This window comes from Ambystoma mexicanum, chromosome 4p, assembly GCF_040938575.1.
Source record: "Ambystoma mexicanum isolate Mex_15411 chromosome 4p, UKY_AmexF1_1, whole genome shotgun sequence".
Lineage (NCBI taxonomy): Eukaryota > Metazoa > Chordata > Amphibia > Caudata > Ambystomatidae > Ambystoma > Ambystoma mexicanum.
In genome coordinates, this window is record NC_090927.1 from 1,128,170,971 (window position 1) to 1,128,194,891 (window position 23,921).

General features: G+C 44.1%; 1 protein-coding gene across 1 annotated transcript in view; it reads left to right on the top strand.

The window, feature by feature from the left end:
- Nucleotides 1-2,117: 2,117 nt before the first annotated feature.
- Nucleotides 2,118-23,921, top strand: part of SHPRH (SNF2 histone linker PHD RING helicase) — a 1,474,452-nt gene continuing 1,452,648 nt past the window's right edge. Inside the window, exon 1 of the mRNA XM_069606718.1 lies at nucleotides 2,118-2,196. The gene's annotated coding sequence lies outside the window, so the exon portion shown is untranslated. The remainder of the gene's footprint in view (nucleotides 2,197-23,921) is intronic.

Consider the following 23,921-nt stretch of genomic DNA (forward strand, 5'->3'; position numbering starts at 1 on the left):
GAAGGGTCCCACACAACACGTGGGGAGGGCAGCACATCCCGCCCGCAGAGGGCTGAATTCATTGCACGGGCGAAAGGGTAGCGGCTCCCCAAGGGAGTGCTTGTGCGCCCTCAAGGAATCTTGATTCTGAACTGACCCAGGGGCGTGCTGCCAGTGGACACGGCTGGGAACATCAACAAGCCTAGTGTGAAAAGGGGAGTGTGGGGAATGCAGCGCCGCCCACCCTGAACATGGAGATGGCTAAGCCAGCAGTCGGCCATGCGATCTGCCTCCATCAATGAAGGACTTGGCCGATGTGGCCCCTGGGCCTCCCCAGGTGCGGCTTTGCCGGTTTTTGTGACTGTGTTGTGACTGTCCTAAACGAACTCTGGTGAGGACGCGAGCTGGTTTCTGGCAACTCCACGAGTGCGGAAGACGGACACCATCATTGACATCCCCATGAAGGCTGTGAGCCGGCAGACACGGACTTGCTTAAAATGGCCCAGTTAGTGGGCACGGTAATGTGGTGTACACCCATACACGTGGAGTGCTTTATGTTGTTCCAGTAGCTCTCAGTGGTGCTTTTTAGTGACATTGAGAGCCACTCACCCAGGTTAATAAATGGTGTGCAAAGTAGTAGAGTGGCTCAAGTAGTAGTAGTGGTGTTTATGCTGGGACTTCGGGGTTTTGTTTTGTTGTTATGAAAAAGGAGTGTTGCATGGCACCCCTGCAAGGGGCCATGGTATCTTCCAGTGTGCTGTGGTATGGTCACATGGTTACCCATGTGACCAACTTAATAAAAGGTCTGAGCCGCTTCCGTCTCGGGAGTCAAGACCAACGAGACTCTGTGGTGTGTGTGTGTTTGTGTCAGCGCCATGCTGGCGCCTCGCCACGTGTGCTGGGCCCAAGGAGGGGGCCCAGCTCCAGGACGGTGCCCCTGCCGGGCAACGCCGTCCGGACGGTGCCCCTGCCGGGCAACACCGTCCCTGTGTGTTCCCCTGGCCCTGTGAGTCGGGCCAGGTTAGCGACCCCGGCCTGGGTGCCCCCAGAGCTGGGGCCGCGGTAAGCCAGTTGTCACCCCGCCATGTGCGGAGCTCCGGTGTCCCCGGAGCGGGTGGGATGAACCCCTACCCTTAATCTAGCGGCATGATCGCCGCACCTGTGTGTGCACTGTCGGGTGCCACCCGACCGAGTACGGGGCTGCCCGGTGATCCGGAGTAGCCCCAACACTCCCCAGGCTCCAAGAACATTAATTAAATATCAAATGCAGCCTAGTCTTGGTTAATTAAGATACTTCTTCCATTTATGCAAATAAAAGTATCTTGTACAATCATCAGCATAGCTCTCAACTCACCCGCTTTTGGCGGGTGTCACCCGCCTTGTAAAGGGCTGACTCACCCGCCAAGCCTCCTGCACGCCCATTCATTCCAATGGGCGTCTCACCCGCCAAAAATAAAATCGGGTGATTTCACCCGCCTTTGCGAGACAAATGGTTGAGAGCTATGCATCAGACGTCATCATACCTTTACAAATATTCAGCATAGCTTAATATTATACTTTCCTACAGATACTTTTCTTATGTCACACGGAGCTCAGAAACAGGACCTTTATTGTTGACAAGTTTGCTACCCTATGCAAATTGGAAAAATCCTATTAAAAATGGGGATGCCTTTCCATCTCCCTCTCATGATATATCACCACGGACCAAACCTACCCGCAGCCTTTCTAATAACTGAAGCATAGTACACAGAAGAACAAACACGTGTAGGACTTTTATTATAGCCAAACATACATGTACCCCTTGGTTACAATAATGGGAAATATAATAGTAACATTATGCGATAATCCGATTACTTTTTAAAATTATTCTAAAAAGGGTACTTGGTATAAAACGTGTGTATGACATAGAAAACCTATATTGATTTAGATAGATATATGTGTCGTACTAGTTATTCAAAATGAGCAAAGTGTACCATTAGTCACGAGTGCGGAAGAAAAACATAGTTACTTTCCTGCTCTCGCCATTCATTTACCAGCAATTACCATTCCAATATGGCCGTGCATGTAAGAAGTCAATAGCGGCTGACATTTAACAATAGGTATCCAGTCCCTTTTCTTTGTCGGCAGTACTTGGGTATCTGCTGGGGCCTGCGCGCTTCGTATGTTCGTGATACGGGATTCTGCTGTAGAAGTCTGTGGCTCCCGTCCATCAACAAGGTACGGTAGCAGCCTGATGCGGCACTGATCTCCAGCTCACTACAGTGTTATAGAGACATGCTGTAGTTGGCGTCAGGCGCGCAACGTCATTGAGCGTTTTGTTTTCCAAGGCAAATCTAGCATCTGCTCGGCTCGGATGTTCAAGCACTACCAGTTTCCCAGAGACACAGACCCCCCCCCCCCACACGCAGGTTGCGCCGTAATGAACTGGTAACACATAAAACCACCAGACACCTTGCAAATTTGTGACAGTTAAAGCGAGCAGTACAATAAAACATCCTTTGCAAATGTGTTCCTGCAAGTAACGCCTTATAGCTTGATATGCTAAAAAGTAAAGTTTGCTTTGATGTTCTTAGTTGAACGTTCTTAAAACCATACATAACAACACACTGGAGGCTGGTGACGAATCTCTAAACCTAAGTGAGTTTACAACATAACTTATTTTATTGTGTGTCGTCGTTAGCGCTGAAAATAAACTGGGTACATATTTTGCCTTTTGCATCTTATAGTTTTCCATTGAGGATATGGAAAATAAAAGTACACTGATAATATTTTGGCCCAGCATGCTGCAATAAGGATTTACATGTTGTCATGATGCTTTACTATGCAATCTGTGTATTTTGCAAATAAACTCTATAAGACAGTATTATTGTAGTTTTTGAGACCCAAAACTTAAATATTTGTTCCAAGTAAAGCGTGGAAGAGAAGGTGGCTGTACCCAAATTGCAGAGTGGGTTAAACTCCCTGTTTCGTGTAAGTGTGTGATCTTGGGCAAATAATGCAATCTCACCCTGACTTCAACTGCAACAATTGAAGTGCTTATAATTGATTACGTTTACACCCTTACAATAGGACAGTTAATAAGTGTAGGGACAAATTGGTGTACCTTGGTGCTCCTCTGCTAGTGGCTCCAATGCTGTCTCATAGAATTGCATTATTGCTGCACTGGCCCTCCCGCAGTCTTGGATCACTTGATTTGACAAGCAGACATAGGACCCGAATCACAGAACGTTTTCCTATGGGATTGTCCCATTATAAAATACTTCCGTGAATCAGGCCCATAGTCTCACCAGTCAGTCAGTGCACCAGAGATTCTAGTATAGCGGACTAACTGTGTTAGAACCAACATTGCATTTTCTCCCCTGTTGCTCCCAGACACTCAAGATGCTTGGGGCGTCCAGAGTACTGCCCCACACTCTGCAGTGTCTAGTTATGCTATGATATTGAGATTTTCATTGCACACCATCTGCCATTTTCACAATTTCTAGGACCTTCATATCTGCAAGAAGTGGGTGTCTTCAGACTTAAAGTCGAGAGGTAGCTGATTGTGACATTGAAGCAGCACTAGAATAGTCTCATTACAATGAGTAATGAAGTTAGATGCCCCTACACAAGTTTGCCACTCCTGCACTGTCTCTGAAGTTAGCGCCTCTCCCAACATTTGAAGGGTTAGCCCGCGCCGAGATTTTAGCCTAGGTGCACCCCTGGATGTGCTCACTTGCATTTTGTTAGGCAGAGGTGAGGGAAGCCTTTCCCCGAAACTGGCAGTGTTAAAGTTTTACTGTGTTTGTTCAGAAAAATGTACCTGTACAAACTCAGTAAAACCTTAAAGCTGCTACTTTCAAGAAAGACTTCCAACGCCTCTCTGCATATTGCGCTTTAAAATATACTATTTGATAGTTGGTCCCCACACCAGACCATAGGGGTAGTGGAACAGTGGGAGCGTAGCCTCCAAGTTGCCCCGTCTATTTTCTGAAGTGTCCCCTCCCATCACAACTTAGCCCCCCCTCCCGAAATGTAGGTTTTGTTGCGCCCCTGGCAGGCGTCCTCGAGGGTTTAAAAAGGACTTGCAGAGATCTACAGTAGGGGGCGGCACAGTACAACTACACAATGACAGATGGGTTGGGCTTCATGCCTATATTGGAACTGTGGCGGCAGGAAGGAGAACATTTCATAAATTGAAAACAAAGAATGCCACCTCCACTTAACATTAGAGATATCCAGCGACTTGCGTCTTATATCAGCAGTAGTCTATACAGATCTGTAGCTTTCTCTGCACATTTGTATTTGTAGTTCTTTGATTATATGGACAATTTGAAGTGCAGAATGGAGAAATAAATCACTTGAAAAACATAACATGCAGGTGAAGAAAAAAAGAGTTCTGACATCTGACGCATTGACATTATTTCCCTTTTGACAAGGGCAAGTTTTGTTGCTTCTTTGTCCCGCTAAAAAGTTACTGCATTCCTTGAATTTACGAACAGTAGAGACTGAGTGTGTTTGACTAAAATGTCAGTCAACATAGTTTATTCCGAAAAAAACAGTCAATAAAACCTTTGCATGCGTACATCAAATATTTAATTGAAAAAGGACTTATAACCCGTATTAGAAGCATGTAACCCCAAAACATTGGTACTGTTTAAGAGAAAGTGAAAAGGGGAGTTCAGAAGCAGTGTATGGCGTTGGTATGGCAACTTGCTGACGCTTGGCGATGAAATGGCCAAAGCCACCAGCTGGGCGTTGTTTTTTTTTCAGTTTGGTTGGCCTTGTTTTTTTATCCATGTACTTCCGACATTTGTGTTTTTAATGAGTGCGCCGAACTCCCGGGGACAGTCTGTGAAGGCACACTGCTCCGGAAATGTCCCGTAGTCGCCCGACGTCGAGTGCAAGCAGATCGGGGGCGCTGTGCATACTACGTGAAACGGAGCAGCCTAGAGGAGAAGGGCTGTGCATCAGCCAAATCGGAGCTACCCACACACTACAGAGGGGCTTTTTGTTTTCACATGCACCTCAGAATGGGCTCACGGGCACGGCTGCTAGTATGCCAAGTAGGAACACCATGAAAGGTCCTCTCCAGAGTCGGAGGGAAGCAAGCATACTGGAGGCCCGGTCTTTGCTGGTATACGCTGTCAGATTCTAGGCTTCCTACCTCCAAACTTTCACAAGCACCTCATAGAGTAAATTGGAAAAATCAGTAGGCGAAAGGCCTGATGTGTGCGCTCTGCACATCCCAAACTACAAATTGTGGAGTTGAGCTGCGCTGCTGTGTGTAATGATAGTTTACAGTGAAGGCATGCATGTAACGTTCTGTTGCCATGACGGCATCTTCGTGTATGATTCCAGAATGTTGATGGGATCATACACGAAGATGTTGCTGAAAGAAGTTGGCCTTCCCGGTGCTCCTACGATTAAACATAGAACTTCATTATAACTATAATGCAGAGTTGTGTGATAACTGCTGAAACAAAACACAACAATTGGCGACGAGGATTACTGCATGAAGGGTCTCCCGGGCGCAGCAGGAGCAGTGAAATACACGCTTCGTTTAATGCTGTTGCTGGATACTAGGAACGGTGATCGTGACATCAAAGGAAAGAAGAAGTGCAATCGCATGTAATAGGTGAGCGGCGCGATCAAGAATGAGGATTATATGTTAATAAAACTCACAGGGAGCAGCAGCATATGGGGAACGCGCGCGAGCGGCCAACCGTCTGATACACTAGAGGAAAGGACCTTAGTGCGTGCTGAACGTGCCGCCATTTTGAAAAAAAAAAACGGTGAATGTTTTGAAAAGCCAAACAGTGGTTCACGGTTAATGACATTGAAGTGTAGATCGCCGAGGAAGTTCAAACGAAAGGAGAGAGTGTTGCAGAGACGCTTATAAATAAAATAAATTTTTTTTTTTTTTTTTTTTTTTTTTTTTGTGATTGCACGTGCACTATTTATGAACAAAATTCATTGATAAAGTGTGAAGCACATGGAGTGAAGTGTGTTACAGAAGACCTACAACATTGAGTTAGAATTTAAAGCATCATGCAGACCATATCTGCTCCAGTGAAGTTTTTACCTTTGCCTGGGAATCCAACATGCCCGTGGGAACAATGGCAAGATAATTTCCAGGTATATCTGAGGGCAATAGGAGGTTCAAGGTACAGTGATGATCAGAAAGAGGCCACTCTTCTAAGTTGTGTAGGTGCCGAGGCACTAAGGATTTTTAGGACATTACCTGAATTAGAACATGATGAAGTGAGTTGGGAGGAATCTTCGAGTGGAGCTAGGAAATATGACGTAGCAATGGCCAAACTTAATAAGCATTTTGGAAATAAAACTAACATAGTATTGGAGAGATATAGATTTTTCACAAGGAAACAAGGTAAAGAGGAAAGTATAGACTCATATTTAGCCGCATTAAGGGGATTGATGGCCACTTGTGCTTTCACGGGAGTAGCAGATGAATATTTGAGGGATCAGATGGTGTTGCATGTGGCGGATCCCCGGATTCAACAACGTTTATGGCAAGCGAAGAACCCCACATTGGAAAAAACAATTGAGATAGCCAGGTCAATCGAACTGGGCGAAAAATGTATGAAGGAAGTTCAAAATAAAATGGAGAATGTGGAAGTCAAATCAGTTCAAGATATGGAGGATGGGCAACATAACAGTCAAGAGGATGATTTGATTGCTATTGTTAAAAGATTAGTCAAGTCAGACGTGAATGGTGGAATCAAACAAGGAAGGGCAGGCATGTTCAGACAGAATAACAGATGTTTGAGTTGTGGATGGTATAGACATGTCAATGCTGAAAGAGATTGCCCAGCTGTGTCAGCAGAGTGTTATAGATGTGGTCAACTAGGACATTTTGGAAAAATGTGTCACAACAGTAGAGCAAGAGGAAGATTTAACAGCCATTTTGGAAGAAATACTGGACGCTACAATAGAGGTAGAGGTGCAGCGATGACAAGTATAAAGGCATTGGAAGACATGAGTGGTCCAAGCAATCTTTTGGCAATCAAAGATAGACTTGAAGACAAGGTTCAAATACTAGCTGTTGCGCCAAGCGAAAAAGGTGTGGGACCATGGGTCACCATGGAAATAAATGATATAACGCTACAAGTGATGGTGGACACTGGTTCTCCTTACACGATGGTTGATGTGGAGACATATGTCAATGTACTAAAAAAAGAAATGGGGGAACTACAAATGACAAGCATAAAGGCAACTGGATATGGAAAAACACCCATCAACATTATAGGGTTTGTTTGGGTACATCTGAAATTTGAAAGAAGAGAAACATACTGCAGATTGTTTGTGGCTGAGAATGGGTTTTCGATAGTAGGATGGTGGGAGCAAGCAGCTTTGAAAATAAGAATTCATCCTGGTGAAGAAGTGCCCATTTTATGCCTTACGGAGAACAGTTGCGATACTGCAGAGAATTTGGCAAAGGCTTTTCCCAAGGTTTTTAATGAGGAAATAGGTTTACTCAAAGGATTTGAACATCGGATCATACTAAAAAGGGGTGCGAAGCCAGTGATACATAGAGTGAGGAATATACCCATTGGCACCAGGGAAGCATTGAAGGCCGAATTAGAAAGGTTATGCATACAGGATGTCATTGAACCTATTGAAAGCTCGGAGTGGTTATCCCCAATTGTAATTGTTAAAAAACAGGATGGATCCATCAGAATGTGCGTGAACCTAAGAGATTTGAATGCTAACATTTGGGTAGATCGCCATCCTTTGCCGAACATTGGGGAAATGTTGACTACCATGAAGCCGGCAAAGTATTTTACGACGTTAGATCTATCGTCAGCATATCACCAAGTAGTACTGGAGGAAGAGAGTAGACATTTAACGTCTTTTGTAACACCACCAGGAGCTTTTAGGTACAAGAGAATGCCTTTTGGGTTGGCTTCAGCAGCCGCGGTGTTCCAGAGATTGATGCACCATTTATTTGAAGGGTTACAAGGAGTACATTATTTTCAGGATGACATATTGGTGTCAGGTATGTCTCAGGAAGAACATGATGCAAAGTTGTTGGGAGTATTACAGGTATTACAGCAGAAAGGAATGACATTAAAAATTGAAAAATGCAAAGTCAAGAAAAATGAAGTGACATACTTGGGTCATCGGATAAATGCTGATGGAATAATGCCAAAAGAATCATTAGTAGATACCATTTTAAAAATTTCTGATCCCAAGAATAAAGACCAGCTGAGGAGTTTTATGGGTTTAACAGAATACTACTCGAAATTCATTGACCATTATTCGGACAGAACGGAGAAAATGAGAAGTTTAATGTGCAAGGGTGCCAAATTCGAGTGGACTGAAGATTGTAAAAAGGAATTTGAGCAAATCAAAACATTGGTTAATAGAGCACCAGTGTTAAAATTGTTTGATTCAAGTGCCAAAACAAGGATATCTGTGGATGCAAGTAATATAGGACTGGGAGGAGTCCTAGAACAAGTTCAAGCTGGTGAAATTGTTCCAATTGCTTTTGCCTCAAGGACATTAAGAGGCGCCGAGAGACATTATTCAACAATAGAAAAAGAAGCTTTGGGTGTTAAGTGGATTTTGGAACATTTCAAGAGTCTCATTTGGGGCATTCCAGTGGACATTATAACAGATCACAAACCACTTGTGCATGTTTTAAACTCTAAGAATCCTCACATGACATCTCCTCGCATAAGAAGGTGGACACTGATCATCATGCAATTCAATGTGATCATTAAATACACTCCAGGAAAAAACAACGTGGTAGCGGATTGTTTCTCTCGCCTGCCCTGTGAAGATGTAGCGCAGAATGGTGAGGACGAGGAGACATTGATGGAAGAACAAAACATGGATTGTATCATTGCCTATGTACATCCCAGTTTTTCAAAGGAGGAATGGATAAGAGCTGGTGAATGTGATCCTGAACAAGAAATGTTGAGAAGAGCCATTGAGAGTGGTTGGAGAGACATTGATGACAATGTAAGATACTGGGAGAAATTTAAAGATGAGTTGTCTAGTGATGAAGTGTGTGTGTATCGAGGAGAACGTATCATACCCCCAACAAATTTGAGAAAGAGGATTATGGACATTGCCCATGAAGGTCATGTGGGGAGAATGTTGACGAAGAGAAGAGTAAGAACTGCTTATTGGTGGCCCAACATGTGGGGTGAAATGGAATCTCTAGTCAGAGATTGTACTACATGTGCAGTGAGTGACAAGAGTAAGGTGAAAAATACAACCCCATTGCAACCAGTGAATATTCCTAGTACAGTGTGGACAAAATTAGCTATTGATATAGCTGGGCCCTATGAGACATTAGGATCACAAAAAGTATTCCTCATAGTGTTGGTAGATTATACGTCCAAGTGGGTGGAGTGTGGTATTGTTGAAGACTCTGTATCGGCTGTCAAAGTGGTGAAATTCTTGGAAGAAATATTTAACCGAGAAGGAGAACCGCAAGAGCTAGTGTCGGATAATGGAGCCCAATTCATGTCTGTGGAGATTCAAAAGTTTCTGAAGGATAGGGTCATTAGACATAGCACCACGGCCTTATATCATCCAATGGGAAACGGGTTGGTGGAGAGGATGAACCGTTTCATAAAGGGTATTATTCAACTAGCTATGATAAATGACCTACCCTGGAAAGAGACACTCAAAGAGGCTCTCAACACATACAAAGTCACGCCACACTCAGTTACTGAAGAAATTCCATTCACATTGATGAGAGGAAGGACACCTACAAATAGACTTAGACCTGCTTGGATGACAAAAAAGGGAAACAAAGAGATAAATTTGGAAGACATTGTCAACAGAGTAAAAAGAAGACAAGAAGAGTATAAAAGATATTATGACAAGCAAAAACATGTTCAAGAAAGTAAAATCAAAACAGGCGATTGGGTAAGAGTGAGAGAGCCAAACCGTGTGATGAAAGGAGAATCAAGATTTCGTCCTCCTCAAAGAGTGAAAGGATGTTCGAAGAAATCTGTGATCTTGGAGGATGGCAGGAAATGGTCATGCAATGATGTAGTTTTGGCAAAGGAAAGGGAGATTATGAGAAATGAAGGAGAACAAGGCTGGTATGGAGAAATATTTCAAGACAAGATATTCAGAGATGAGGTTGGAGAGACAAGTATAATGTGTAAAGGTAATACACAAGAAGAGAAAATCCAAGGAAAGCCACAGGAAGGAAGGAGTGACAATTCTCAGACAATACCAAGACACAGGAGAAGATTGTGGAATCGTAAACAAGACTATGTGTATTATTGAGAATTGTAAACCGAGTATCTGGATCCAGATAACATGTTACAATTCCGATAACATGAAGATACTGTATCCTTTATAAGCAGACAAAGTTATAGTTATGATTTATAGATATATACACAATATAGCAAAAATGTTATGATAGTTTTCTGAATTTTGAATTTGTTATTTTATTAAGAGGGGAGATGTAATTATAGTTTACAGTGAAGGCATGCATGTAACGTTCTGTTGCCATGACGGCATCTTCGTGTATGATTCCAGAATGTTGATGGGATCATACACGAAGATGTTGCTGAAAGAAGTTGGCCTTCCCGGGGCTCCTACGATTAAACATAGAACTTCATTATAACTATAATGCAGAGTTGTGTGATAACTGCTGAAACAAAACACAACACTGTGGTCAATACATTGTACACCTACTTCTACACAGTGAAGAAGATACGATAAAAAAGAAAATGACCCGCAGATCGCGCTTTTCCTGATTGGTAATATATATATATAAATAATATGTAAATCAACAAATATATGAGGAAAATAATCAAAAGTCCATGTTATTGGTGGGCTTTATTAACACCCTGTATCAGCCGACACGTGTTTCGACAATAGCGTTGTTCTCATGGCTGACAGTACCATATCAAATATTAATGCTGGTAACATTTAAATAAACAAAGTGCAGTAGCTATTAAAATATAGTACATCATCAATTGGTATAAGAAAGCATCAAAAATATTGTAAATTAGAGAATAATAATCCATAAATAAATAATAGGATTTACATACCCAATTAATGTAGGTCCATATGGAGAAGGAACAGGAAGAGATAGAATGGCAATATGTTACTATCATCATCCTTGATGTTAAATCAAAAAATATATATATTAGTATGTCAAATTGGCACATTGATCATGCATTGTTCATGCTCGTGCAGCAAACCAAGAGACCTCACGATATTCATAGAGAACAATATCATCAATACCAAGACTTTCAGGAAACCCTCTGAGGCTAACTCCACTTTGCACTTTTCTAGTTGTCATCGGCCTTTGACCATACAGAATATTCTGAATGGTGAATTTTTATAGGGCTCGCAGAAATTGTAAAAAAGATGAGGACTTTGCACGGGAATGTGAACTTAACAACGAGGTTCCACCAAAGAGGCTATTCCAAAGAAAACATCAACAAAAGTCTCAGCAGATATCGCACAATAGATAGAGCTACAACCTTGCAATCCAAAAAGCAGGAAACTAAAACTCTCCCGACCATTGATGTCATTACCAAGTATTCGAAAGATACCAAGTGTATATACAAGTTATTACTTCAACATTGGAATATTTTATTACTTGATAAAGACATCAGACCTTACTTGACAGACAAACCGAGATTTATATTTACCAGATCAATGACAATTCGAGACAAAACTAGTCCGTCATTTCTACAGATCAGAAATGAGGCGCAGAATGCGAGCGAAACATGGCTGACTCCTGTAAAAGGTTTCCACAAATGTGGAACCTGTCCAATGTGTAAATATGTAGAAAATAATGTCACTCAGCATCATAAATGGTTACGAAACACAAATTAAAGATTCCATTAATTGCAGAACTATATACGTAGTGTATGCACTAATATGCATTTGTGACAAAACCTACATAGGGTCTTCTATTAGACAATTACCTTTTAGGATACGTGAGCATCTGTCAAGTTTGGGCAGCCAGGATCCCAGGCTACCTCTCGCCATTCATTGGCAAACCGAACACCAAACAGATAACAAGGCAGGCATACGTTTTATTGGACTAAAGAAAGCAAAGTTGAACACAAGAGGAGGAGATATCACCCTTAAACTCTGTCAAATGGAGGCGAAATGTATATGTCGTTTTCGTTGTACAGAATTAGGTCTCAATTCAGACCACGAGATGCATGTCTTTCTATGATTATTATGTAAAAGGAAGTACAAAAGATTGTTTACATGCTTTAGTCAGAATGATGTTGAAATGAGACAATATATATTACCAATCAGGAGAAGCGCGATCTGCGGGTCATTTTCTTTTTTACCTCAGAGTATGTTTGCCACCTGCTCTCTAACACTAGTCGCATTCATCTCTTGTAAGAATGATTCTCCACTACAGTGTTTGCGTGTTTATATCCAAATGAAAATATGGCCGGTGGTCTACCGCTCCAGAGAGTAAAGACCGAGATGCAGACTAAGCATAATTCACAGGATTTATCAGAATTCATAGTGCTACAGGAGCCAGGCCAGCTCACAAGTGGAAACTGGCGTGGTCTTTATGTGCAATTTACTAGCAGCTAACATGACAGAACAGCAAGTGCTCTTTTGGGTTCTTCCCTCGTGTGTCCCTTCATAGTGGTTTGAAGCGCTGCATGGACACAGGCGTTATACAAGGCAGCGTACCTTTTTGATAAAGGAACATATGCCTGAGAATTTTAAAGATCCCCCCCCCGACCCTCCCACCAATTCATAGACCCTCAATGTAAGTGTGTATGTTTCAGTGGTAGCAAGAAGGGGATCAAAGCTGCCATCCCGCCAGAAGTGCTCAGGGCTCCTCCTCTCATTTTCTTTCATGTCCTCCTGCCATTTTTGCATTTCGTTTCGAAAATCCCAGCACCAGGGCGCTAAATAATTAAACCGTAAACCATTTCTGCATTGATCATGGGAAGAATGTTTACCCTGACTGCTTTAATTTCTGCTTTACTTACTGGAAAAGGGGCGGCTTCAATTCATTGTCTACAAACCACTTCCCAAGTTCCTCTTTTTTCATGGCAGGCGGAACATTTCCCTAGACAGGATTTTGCGGCATGAAATGGCAAATTATGTGGCACAAACCTTTATTTATGGTGTTTTTTTTGGCAGCGCAAGACTTGTTCACTGGAGAATGCAAGATTGGTACAGTGCAGGAAAGAGGCTGTGTGCAAGACTACAAGAGAGCCAGGGTGTCATTATATGTATCTTTTGGATCAATTTAATAGGAAGAGTCCTAGATGTCTCTGGCTTGGCAGAACAGTGTTTGTTTTGGCTACGGTTTTTGGTTTAATGTGCATGCCTATTTAATATTATTAATGGTATTAATCATTATCAGTTGTAATGCTGAAAATATTCCCCTTCTATGTTCTCCAATCCCCCAAACATCACCCACCTCTCTCACACGTCTCACCAATTCCCCATCACAACTTGTATTTTCAAACCTCACTTTCAGTCATACACATACTCGCATGCTCTGTCACACTGCCAAGTCACAATTTGCTCTCTCTGGTCCCTGCCAAACTTCAAATCATACTCATACCTTACGCTCCCCAATTCCTCCCGCAGTATACAGTCCTTCATTCTTGCGTGCTACTTAGGCATCCTTTCTCCCATTGTATCGCACTCTTCCCTCATCCTTTCTCCCAATCTGCAGCTTACTGCCTCTTTCCGGTCAACCCCTCTCTGCTTTTGGCCCACTTCTACCCCTGAGCCCATGCTCCTTCCACTTTCTGTACCTCCGCTGCCTCTCTGATTTCTGGCCCACTGCATCCGCTCTGCTCTCTTGCCCACCGCTTCCCCCTGTGACCCACTGCTCTCCCTCTGATCTCCCTTTGCTTTCTTGCCTACCACTCCACAGTTCAACCATCACTCACCCTCTCTCTCCTTTTTCTCACATATTGTGACAATTTTTTTATTTTTGAAAACTGTAGATTTTGGCCCAGATGATCTAAAAATAGAGAATAGGATGTGCTGTTTTTAGAAGACCCATTTTTGGGAATGAGCAGGCCACCTTATTCTCAAAGTTGACCTGCACATTTCCACTGGGCTGAGCTGCAGCGCAAATGATGCGCTGGCCAGCCACCTTGAATACGTTGGTGTTGGAAGTGTTCTCCAGACAATGGTCTACAGGCTCCCCGTGCATTTCACCGTGACTGGCCCATAAGGGTCCTGCCACTGTAAAATGCAACCCAAAAAATACATTTCTATCCCATTTAGGGAACAGAAATGCAAGTGAGACAGCAGCTGTCACACTTAATTTTTTTAAAAATGTTTAAAGTTTTGCATGAGTTAGTAGGGTCAGTAAAGACCCTTTAATATAGTGGCACCCCTCGTGCACCTATTCAAAGTGGGTGCATGGGTTGCCTACAATTTCTGCACATTTAAAAGGGCATCTTTTTGGGATGCGCTTTTAAATGCGCAGAAACGCCTCCGATTTGCGCAAAGGGTTGAAAAAGGACATCTGAATGAGCGCATATAAGAAGCATCTATTCAGATGTCCTTTGTGGATTGGACTGCTCTATTTTGCGCAATTGATGGGATGTGCTTGCAAAAAAAAAAGTTTATAAACTTGCCCCTTGATTATTTTTTTAAAAATTTGGTTTGCATAAACAGCAATTTTTGTGGGTGTTAATGCAAAAACGGCCGTTTGTGCGCTTGCGGGATCGCAAAATAGCTATAATCTGGAGGGTCTGATTTTCAGTCTCTGCTCCAGCACCGACTGTCCAGGGTTATTTATTTTAATGGGTGCTGGTGTAGTGCACCGGGAGATTACTGTGCTATGGTAGTGGCGGTGCAATCGTTGGGGAAAACATGTTTGGAATGGAGGGGCACCCTTCCCATTAAATGGAGCATTTTCAAAATATAAGAGGGGGTGTGTTTTGAAAAAAGGGGAGGAAGACTCCCGACTTATCCATTAACTCGGCATAGAACCATGGAGGCATTTAAGCAGGTCGCCGCCTGAATGGCTTATGCTACGGCATGGCTCGGCACCTCACTCCCGACACACGTCCAAAACATGGCAAATGACAGTGGAGCCACTTGAGCGGGTGCCGCCTGTGTGGTTTATGCCACAGCATGCCATTAGTTGGCACCTCGCTGCAAGCACACTCTCATAACATGACATGAAATCACTGTATTAGGGAGAATTCTCTGTGAAGGCTAATTTCCCAAACCTAGTGAGTCCCCCAGCAGCTTTGCTGGATTTTTGGGTTTTATTTTTTTCTCCTGCTAAGAGTGAGACTCTTATTCTCCCACTCTTAGACATGATTTGAGGTGTCTCTTTGACTTTGTATGTGTTTCATGGGCTATGTGGTCCTTTACCCCATAGGGCTTCATGTGTTTTTGGTATGTGGGATACACAGCACCCTCCGTGCAGTATCCCAGGGGTGTCGTAGCGACCCCCAAACAGAGACTTCATACCCTGGGACTGACTACTGTCTCCCAGGGCATGTAAAGTCACCATTGGCTTTACTAGTCTTAAATTGTGAACAGAACCAGTACAAACCATCATATTGTGGACGTACTGGTCGGGGCAATTCGATTGCCCCGGGGTCTGTTGTTCGAGGGGGCACTGTCCAGTCCCCCCCCGACCGAGTTTTGGCTGGTGGAAGTGGATACTACTTTTTATATTCGACCGCGAATATATTCCTATGGGATTTTCCCATTGTTCGAGGCTACCACTTTTTAATATAGCCTCGAACATACCGCTGGTTTATTAAATTAATATAAATTCACCGGTTGGTATTTTTTGGCGAAACTCGGCTCCAAAATGGCGTTTGTGTTCGCTTCTGTGACTCCAACCCAAGTCGAGCCCTTTGTTCCACTTTTTGGCGGGCTTCTCCACAGAAGCCTCCAGAAGTGGTGTCACTCTGTCTGGGTACCACAGGGGGTGTAGGAGGGGGTTTAGGCACCCTGGACTGAGTTGCCTCGGCAACTCAAGTCACACTCTTGTGTGATTGGCCCAGTGGTGAGCCACCCGGCTCACCACTTAGCATGTTTGAGTGACAGCTAGGACTGATGAATGGGGGTTTTCTGCATAAAAGTAGGGCTTTGGGGACTGGGACTTCAGACGTCTCCACAGGACCAAAGAATCCGAAGAGGGAGAAGCTGAGCCGACCTGCAACGCCGACTCCACCGGTGGAGCCCTGCTGAACCGACTCACCACTTCTTCCAACGACAGAGGAGATCTTCATCCCGAAGAGTCTTCTTCCTTTGACTGGTGGGGTTAACCAGTTTGCCCGCCTTTTCGCCTTCCCGTATCATCTCGTGGCTGCCTTGCCTGTGCCAAGCACCCCGGCAACCGGGATACCACGTTTTCCCCACTACCGCGAATAAAAGGGTAGTACCTTTTTAACCGGAGAACTCCACGGCTGGTTTCTTCCCTGGCAGTGCAACGACCGTCAGCCTTCCTCCACATTGAGATCATCTCTTCCTCTGGACGATGCCGCGACTTGCACCCGCTGCCAGGAACAACTGCCCCCGCCGGAGGATCTTCTCCACTTTAAAGGTACTGTGTCCGCCTGGCCTCCCTCGCAACGGTCTGTGTGGGGTGACTCTTAAAGCCTCTACTTACCACTTGGGTTGGCCCTAGGCTGGCTAACTGAACTTTTCTAAACTGAACTGATTCCTTCCTGAACTGTCTGCAAGACATTCCAAGCCTTTTAAACTGTGTGATCTTGGGCGCATTGGTGTTCTACTCTCTCCAAGAGGGAGCCTGGCCTCTGAACTTTTTGCTCACAAGTAGACTTTGACTTCCCTGCCTTGCTGAGTGCTTCTAAAGGATTGTGTTGTGTGCTGTTCCTAATTTCTGCCTTTTCCCTCCCTTTTTCTTACATTTATTAGAGTGCCATCTGTAGTTAAGCGCTCACCTCTGTCTGGAAATAAGTGGTGTTAACTAAGACTTGTCTAATAAGGAATAAGGGATGTATATATAATTATAGTAACTGTGATTTTGAACTTACTTATAATAATAGTGCTAGAGTGTTTCTAAGTGTGTCTTTAAATAAATAATTATATACTTTGTTACCAAAGCTCTTGTCAGTGTTTGCTTGTGCTACTGTATTTCGGTACCTATCTTGTATGCTCTATATACTGTCTAACTCTTCTTGAGAGAAGTCTGGCTGCTCAGCCACAGCTACCAGGTAAATCTGGATGGTACAGACTGCTACCAATTGGGTTTACTGCCAACACCTGTAGTCTTAAGCCTTTTGCAGTGGTCCCTAAGGGAACTGAACAGGTTTCTGCCTAACACACTGAGCCCGGTCCATTAAAAAGGACCAGAGTCCAGGACCTGATCAGCTCATTTTAAACAGTTTGACACCAGACTGCCAAAAGGTGCTGATTTCTACTACTGCTTCGCCCCCTTTCATTTAAAATTCAGAATGTCATTTGGGGTCTTTAAAGAGAGCAAGGAGAGGGTGCTACGGTCTACACGAGCAGCGCCAGCGTGTAACATCGTATGCGAGGAGCCTCTGATGTAACTGCAGGTGGCAAGTTCTAACTATCGCGCACCTTAAAATATTTCCGAAAATGACATACAACTGAAAACGCTTCCATCATTTGACCTCCACCCCGAAGCGACATCAGGGGAAGCGATGGAACACAACCTTTCACCCCTTGACAAAAAGTGGCATCACATAGCATTGTTCCTAAGTACACTATGAAAAACATGTTTACGTTATCACTGTAATGGGATATACATTTCATATAAGAATGGATCACCATATATATCGTTAATATCAGTGTGTATATTACCAAATTACTGTGAATGCAAGCAGACGTCCAAGGCCAAATGATAATGATGTGTTATTATTTATACTTGCGCTTAAGTGCTTTATATCGAACAAATATACATACAGTATCACCCAACCTTTGTTGGTACTCATTTATCAACCTCAGAAGGATAAAAGGCTGAGTTGGAGTTGACAGGATTCGAACCTGCAGATCAAAGACACATCGCTCAACCCCCTGAGCTATCTTAATGGCTAGGGCTAGCTTGCTGCATATAGTAAAATGAGCAATTACATGCCTGAATATTCTCAAAGTCAGAAAGCAAATTACACTCTGTAGTGTATACCATTAAACTGGTAACTGAGATTTAACAGGCCAGTTCATCTGTAGGTCTGGTGCAAAGCTGGCCACATGTTTGTGTGGATGTACTTTTCAGGCTTCAGAGGTGGGCAAAATACATACCATTTGGATGGTTCATAACTGTGTTTTAAAGAATTTAGAGTAGCGCAGGGAAAGCAGCGCACTCGTTATCTCAAACATGGAAACATCCTGACATGCCATGGAGATAGGGAAGATAGACAGATAACAACAAGGCATTCATGCTGGCACAATGAAATCAAGGGCCCTTTTATGTGCTATGGTCGAACATTTCTACAATGTGTACAAAAGCGTTTAGGGACAAGGATTTTGTCAAGTGACCGAGAACACCAAGATGGAATTGTAACAGAGACAATGGCAGAAAAAAGCTTGCTATAACTGCAACTTGCGAAAAGCAAATTTCATAGTCCGAACTGGATGCTTATTCTACTGTAAATGCTTTTTTGGAAGATTTTGTCTGCAAGCGTTTCTAAATAAACCGTTAATGAGTCTAGCAATTATTGTATAGAATTCCAGAAAGACAAATAACGTGTTATTACTATCTTTCTTATTTAAGGTCAGTGCTCAAAGTGTTAAACTTGCAAAACCAACTCCCTGTTTTTTTTAAGAGGCCTGAACAAGGAAGCCAGCCACTCCAGACACAAAGAACCACATGGCACTGGCCACAGCCCAGGAGCTTCAATAAAACATTTTTTTAGGTGTAGCAAGGGAGACCTCAGGGGTGCGACCCCAAAATGACATCCCTGAGGCACAATATGGAAAGACACCTTAGCACCAGCGTTTGTTGGCCTATTGTTGTACCCTGTCCGCACTGATACATGTAGATGACTTGCAATGTGCATTAAATAGCTGTTGTGCATATAGGGGAGCAGGATACAAAACGGAGGAGGGATTGTTAAAGTGGCGCAGGATGACCACGTTTCTAAAACCAAAAACCGGGACATTTTTGCCCTGCTAACCTCCCAAAACTTGCCAAATTAATGAAGGTATGTTCTGTATTTTAGCTTTGAGTAGCATCTATAAAACTCCATAGGCGCGAGAGGCAACCGGTATTGTTTCACAAATACGGGAGCCATATCAGGGTCCGTTGGTATGGAGGGTGAATGTATCTCTGTGCAACCACATATGAATCCACGGCAAAGATCTCCTGAAAATCCCAAAACACCCTTTTCAGCTTATGCTTGTGCTCCTCAGTCTCACAGGCGTCAGCAAGATAGATTTGTTCTTCAACCAACTGCTTAAGATAGATTTGTTCTTCAACCAACTGCTTAAAGCCTGGAAATACTTCCTGGTTTTGCAATTTCGGCGGTATCCTCCAGTTGGGTGGAGAGATCTCCTGTTATGGTGTTGGCCTGGACAAGAGGTTTCAAGGATGGGAGGTAGTCACTGTTGAGCTGAAATACCACCTCTTCCTTCCTGATGTCACATGTCACCTCTTCCCCACCATAAGGGCAGGAGGAGTACACCAAGAAATAACCCCCGTGCCGGGTGAAATCTTTTCCGGAGGGATATAGTCGTAAATATTGAATTGGTCCCATGATCTCATTATCCAAGTCAATAGAATAATGTTGGGCATCAACCACCATTCCAATAAAGGTGTCTGTGCCCAGAGTGATACTTCTAGGGTCGCTGTTTTCCACCAATATTCGAATGGTGTCTCTAGGTCAACTAGTGGTGTGGGATATAAATACCCTGTTGTTGGAGGTGATCATTCAAATTTATATAAGCGTCCTTGTTTTTGAGGTTCTGTCCTCGCTTAATTTTTAGGAGAACTGTAGACTGTCGTACCTGTCCTGGGACGGTGACCTCTTCTCCCATTTGAACTTCTACCGCATACGGCAGCAATTCAGCTTACCGAAATGCTTTCTCAGTGTGGTCAAAGCCCATGGGATACCCCCCAGTCGGGACCAGGCTTTGTAATTAATTAGGTCCCAATTAATTGCGAATCGATTGAGAATGTCACTGCCTATGTAAAAGGCGTAGGGGACATCTCTCACAGCCCAACAATTATGTTCTATGCTTTTGTCGCCAATGGAAACTTTTAGCATGCACCTGCTAGGCGGGAGATGTTTGGAATTTGGAGTTTCCAGGCCCATTTCCCATTTATCATCAACTTAAACGTGGGAATGATCTGATCTTTTGGGAGTTTCCTGAATAATGTTTCGCTGATGAAGCTTCTTCTGTTATTCAGGCATACTCTGGCGAGTACAGGTCCCCCCCCTCATTTTCCTGAATGGGGGAAAAACAACTGTTCACCCTTTCTCTAGATGTCGGCCAAACTTTTATCTGGTTTTTCATCTTTTATCATGGGATTTGGGTTTTCTTCTGATTGTGGATCGGTATACAGTTTCAGAGTATTTCCTTCCAGTGTGGAATGCCACTTAAAACTGTGAGGAAGGTTAATTTTCAAAAATGGAGATGGGTTCCCATCACCAGTTTGTTCTCCTACAGAGATGACGGTGATGTCTGGGACTCAATTATTCCTAAAGTGAAATTCTATTTGGTCAGACAGTTGTTCAATCAAGTGGCATGTGCCATTTAAACTCGCGTAATTGGCACTTTGTTTCAATTTGATTGGCTGGTTAGTCTGAGTCCAGAGGACCTTGTTCACGCAGTCTATCAGGGGTGATAACCTCTGCAGGAGGTCATTCCCCAGTAGACAAGGTGTGCCCTCTGGTGTGAGGACTATCACTGGGTGTTTCACCCTATGTCGCCCAGTTTTGATCTGCAGTCCCTTCAACGGAAATATAATTTCTATCGAACTTTTGGAGTTGTCCAGGAAGAGGTGTGAGGGGAATTTGGTGAGACTTCCCCCCCCCCCCTTCCTGAATTCATTTGGTCAAAGGCCTTTTTAGACAGGAGGGTGGCTTGAGATCCAGTATCCAGCACTGATAATGCACATTGACCCTGTACCTAACGTTATTTCGGCCTGGGTCTGAAATACCTTCAACTATCTCTCCGTAAATACCTCCCTTCTCGAGCCCTTCGCTCCTCCACCTCTAATTCCCTCAGGGTCGGTCATTTTTCAAAGAAACAAGCTGGGGGCAGATCTGTCTTTGGGTGGGGCCTCCCTTTGGAACAGCCTCCCGACCACCCTGAAACTTGAGAACCATCTCCGGTTCTGGAAGCGCCTCAAGACCTTCCTCTTTGCTTCTGCCTTTGCCCCTCTCCTCCCCTGCTGATCTGTTTCTCTTTCTTGGCACCGTGCACCTGGTCACCCTCTGTCCTTCGGGCCCAGGTACCTGCTCACCCTGCCACCCTCCTGCACTGCCTCTGGGCCACCCCTGGCACTGGGTTCTGTATCTGTACCCATACAGTCCCCCTCTTTTCTTCTGCACTTATCAGATATACCCTATCTGACTAATCATGCACTTACCACTTGTCTGGCTGCACTACCCTTTTCACTGCATTTATTTATCGATTTATTTATTCCACTTATAACTTATCTGTTCTCTCCTCTGCTCGCACTTCCCGCCTCTCCCCTTCCACGCACTTTCCCCCCTTTCTTTCCCTTTTCCATGCACTTGCATGTTCTTAATGTCACTGGGCCTAGTAAGATCATATTTTTTTTTTGTTCTCCCCTGTTACCCTCCCTTTGCTTGGTAGCGCTCTGAAACACTTATGATATTTTATTTACATCATGCTCATACACATCATACTTTGACGGAGGCATAAAATCTCCCATATCTCTCTTCAAGGGGACAAAGAAAATGTGCATTTTGTTCCAGCTTGGCAGTTAATTGTTTTATTTTCCGGGAATCTGTAAAGAATATTTTGCACCCAAATACCTGTGGGATTGGGAAGTCCCCTTTTCCCCCTGATTCTTTGCTTCCCCCCCTTTTTCCTGGAGACAGTTACCCGAACCTGTTTGGAGGAAGGATCTCTCATTGCTTTCAGGGTCATCTGGGTGGCATTGTTGGGGTTTCAGAATTGGTTCTAGGTCTACCTCCATACTTACCCAGTCTAAATTAGGGTCTTTTGGGACCCATTTTTCCTTGGGAGGGATCTTCCTCCACAAAGTGGGTTTTCTTTGGTCCTTGATTTCTCCTACTTACCCTCTGTTCCAGCATTTCGGGGATAGGAGATTTATGTTCCGGTTCAGTGGTTTCCAGGGGGTTTTCTCTGGTGGGAAAGGAAGTTTTCTCTAGGGCTTTGCATCGCCCATCCCACCTCTGAAACCTGTTGGTTGTCAGGGTTTTCTTCCCGTCATTGCTCCGGGCACCGGACCCAGGTGTTGAGCTGTTCCGTTAAGCAATTTCCATTTAAGGGCTCTGCTGAGCCCTCAACGTGCGACCTAGGTCTTGTGTCAAATGTGGGACTTGGCACTCCAGTTGAGACATCCTTTCTGGTTGGTATGAGGATCTAGATTCATACCTTTGGTGCTCTCGGAAAGGGTAGCTGTCCCCTCTCCCAGAGTAGATTAGTTATTGAGAGTTTCCCTGATAACCCTGCATCCTTGGTCTCCCTTCTCCCTGATTTGGGAATCTGTTGTCCTCAAAGCGGGGAGAAAGAGGAGGATTGTTCGGGAAATTTGGATTTGAAGGTTATCTGGGAAAGAAACTTAGGTTGGGGGTGGAGTATTTCTTCCCGCCTGAGAAGTTCTGAGGGAAGTTTTGAGGGAGGTTTCCTAGGGCAGTACTTACCTGATTGGACCCCCCCTTGTACCGAGGAGTCCATACATACCCCAAGATGGGTCTGTTGCCCTTGTACCTAGGGCTGATATATTTATTTATTTTATTTTAGTATTTGTATAGCGCGCTGCAACCCGTGGGCATAGAGGCAGCTTGCTTGAGGGTTACAAGATAGCGGCCCAGTACAGTTGATAGAACAGTTACATCAAATACAGTAGGTTACAAGTCAGGTGCAGTAAGCATAGACAGTCATAGACTGAGACAGAAGAGGGAGGCAATTTAGGCAAAAAGCTTGGTCTTCAGGGCTTTACGGAAGGTTGTGTGTGATTCGATCATCCTGAGTTGGGCAGGGAGGATGTTCCAGTGACTTGCAGCCAAGGTAGGGAAACTGGAGCCACCGGCTCTGACTCTTCGTGTATGAGGAACAGTGAGGCAATTGGCATACGCAGACCTGGATGGTCTGGCGGGTGTTTTTATGGAGATCCTCTGAGCTAAGTAGGTAGGTGCCAGTCCATGGATGCATTTGTGTGCAATGGCCAGTATTTTGAAAATGATCCTTTCTTTGACGGGCAGCCAGTGAACCTGCCTTCTTACCCCAGAGTTGTGCTCTCGGCGATCAGTACCCGTTTCGGCCCTCAAGGCATTGTTTTGAGCAACTTGAAGTTTTGCCAGGTTTTTTTGGGAGGTGCCGGCATAGAGTACGTTGCAGTAATCTAGCCTCGAACCTATAATGGCCCTTGCAATGGTGATGCAGTTGTCTTGTGATAAAAAAGGCCTCACTGCATTGATTAGTTTGGAGTGGTAAGCAGCTGAGGAAGCGATGGCATTAACCTGTCTGTCCATGGTCATGCTCGGTTCCAGGTATTCGCCTAGAAACGTGGCAGGGTCAGGTGGCGGGTTGGTTGGATACCCTGCCTGGCTACCACTCCATTGTGTTGATCGAAGGGTCTCCTCTGCCTCTCATTCTGCTTATTAGTGGGAGGAGTATTTTTAGGCCGCCCCATTTCTAAGTCCAAAATGAGGGTATTTTTCACCTCTGCCACCCTTGCAGTAGCGGGTGTGTTTGACAGTTTTGGGGTTATTTTTGTTCTCGCATGGCTTTTGCACTTCATAAATCCAGGTGGCCTGTTATATCACCCAATCCTTGGTCCTACGCTCATGGAAGTCCCTTACCAGTTGGGTCATGATGTATTTTGGGAGTGC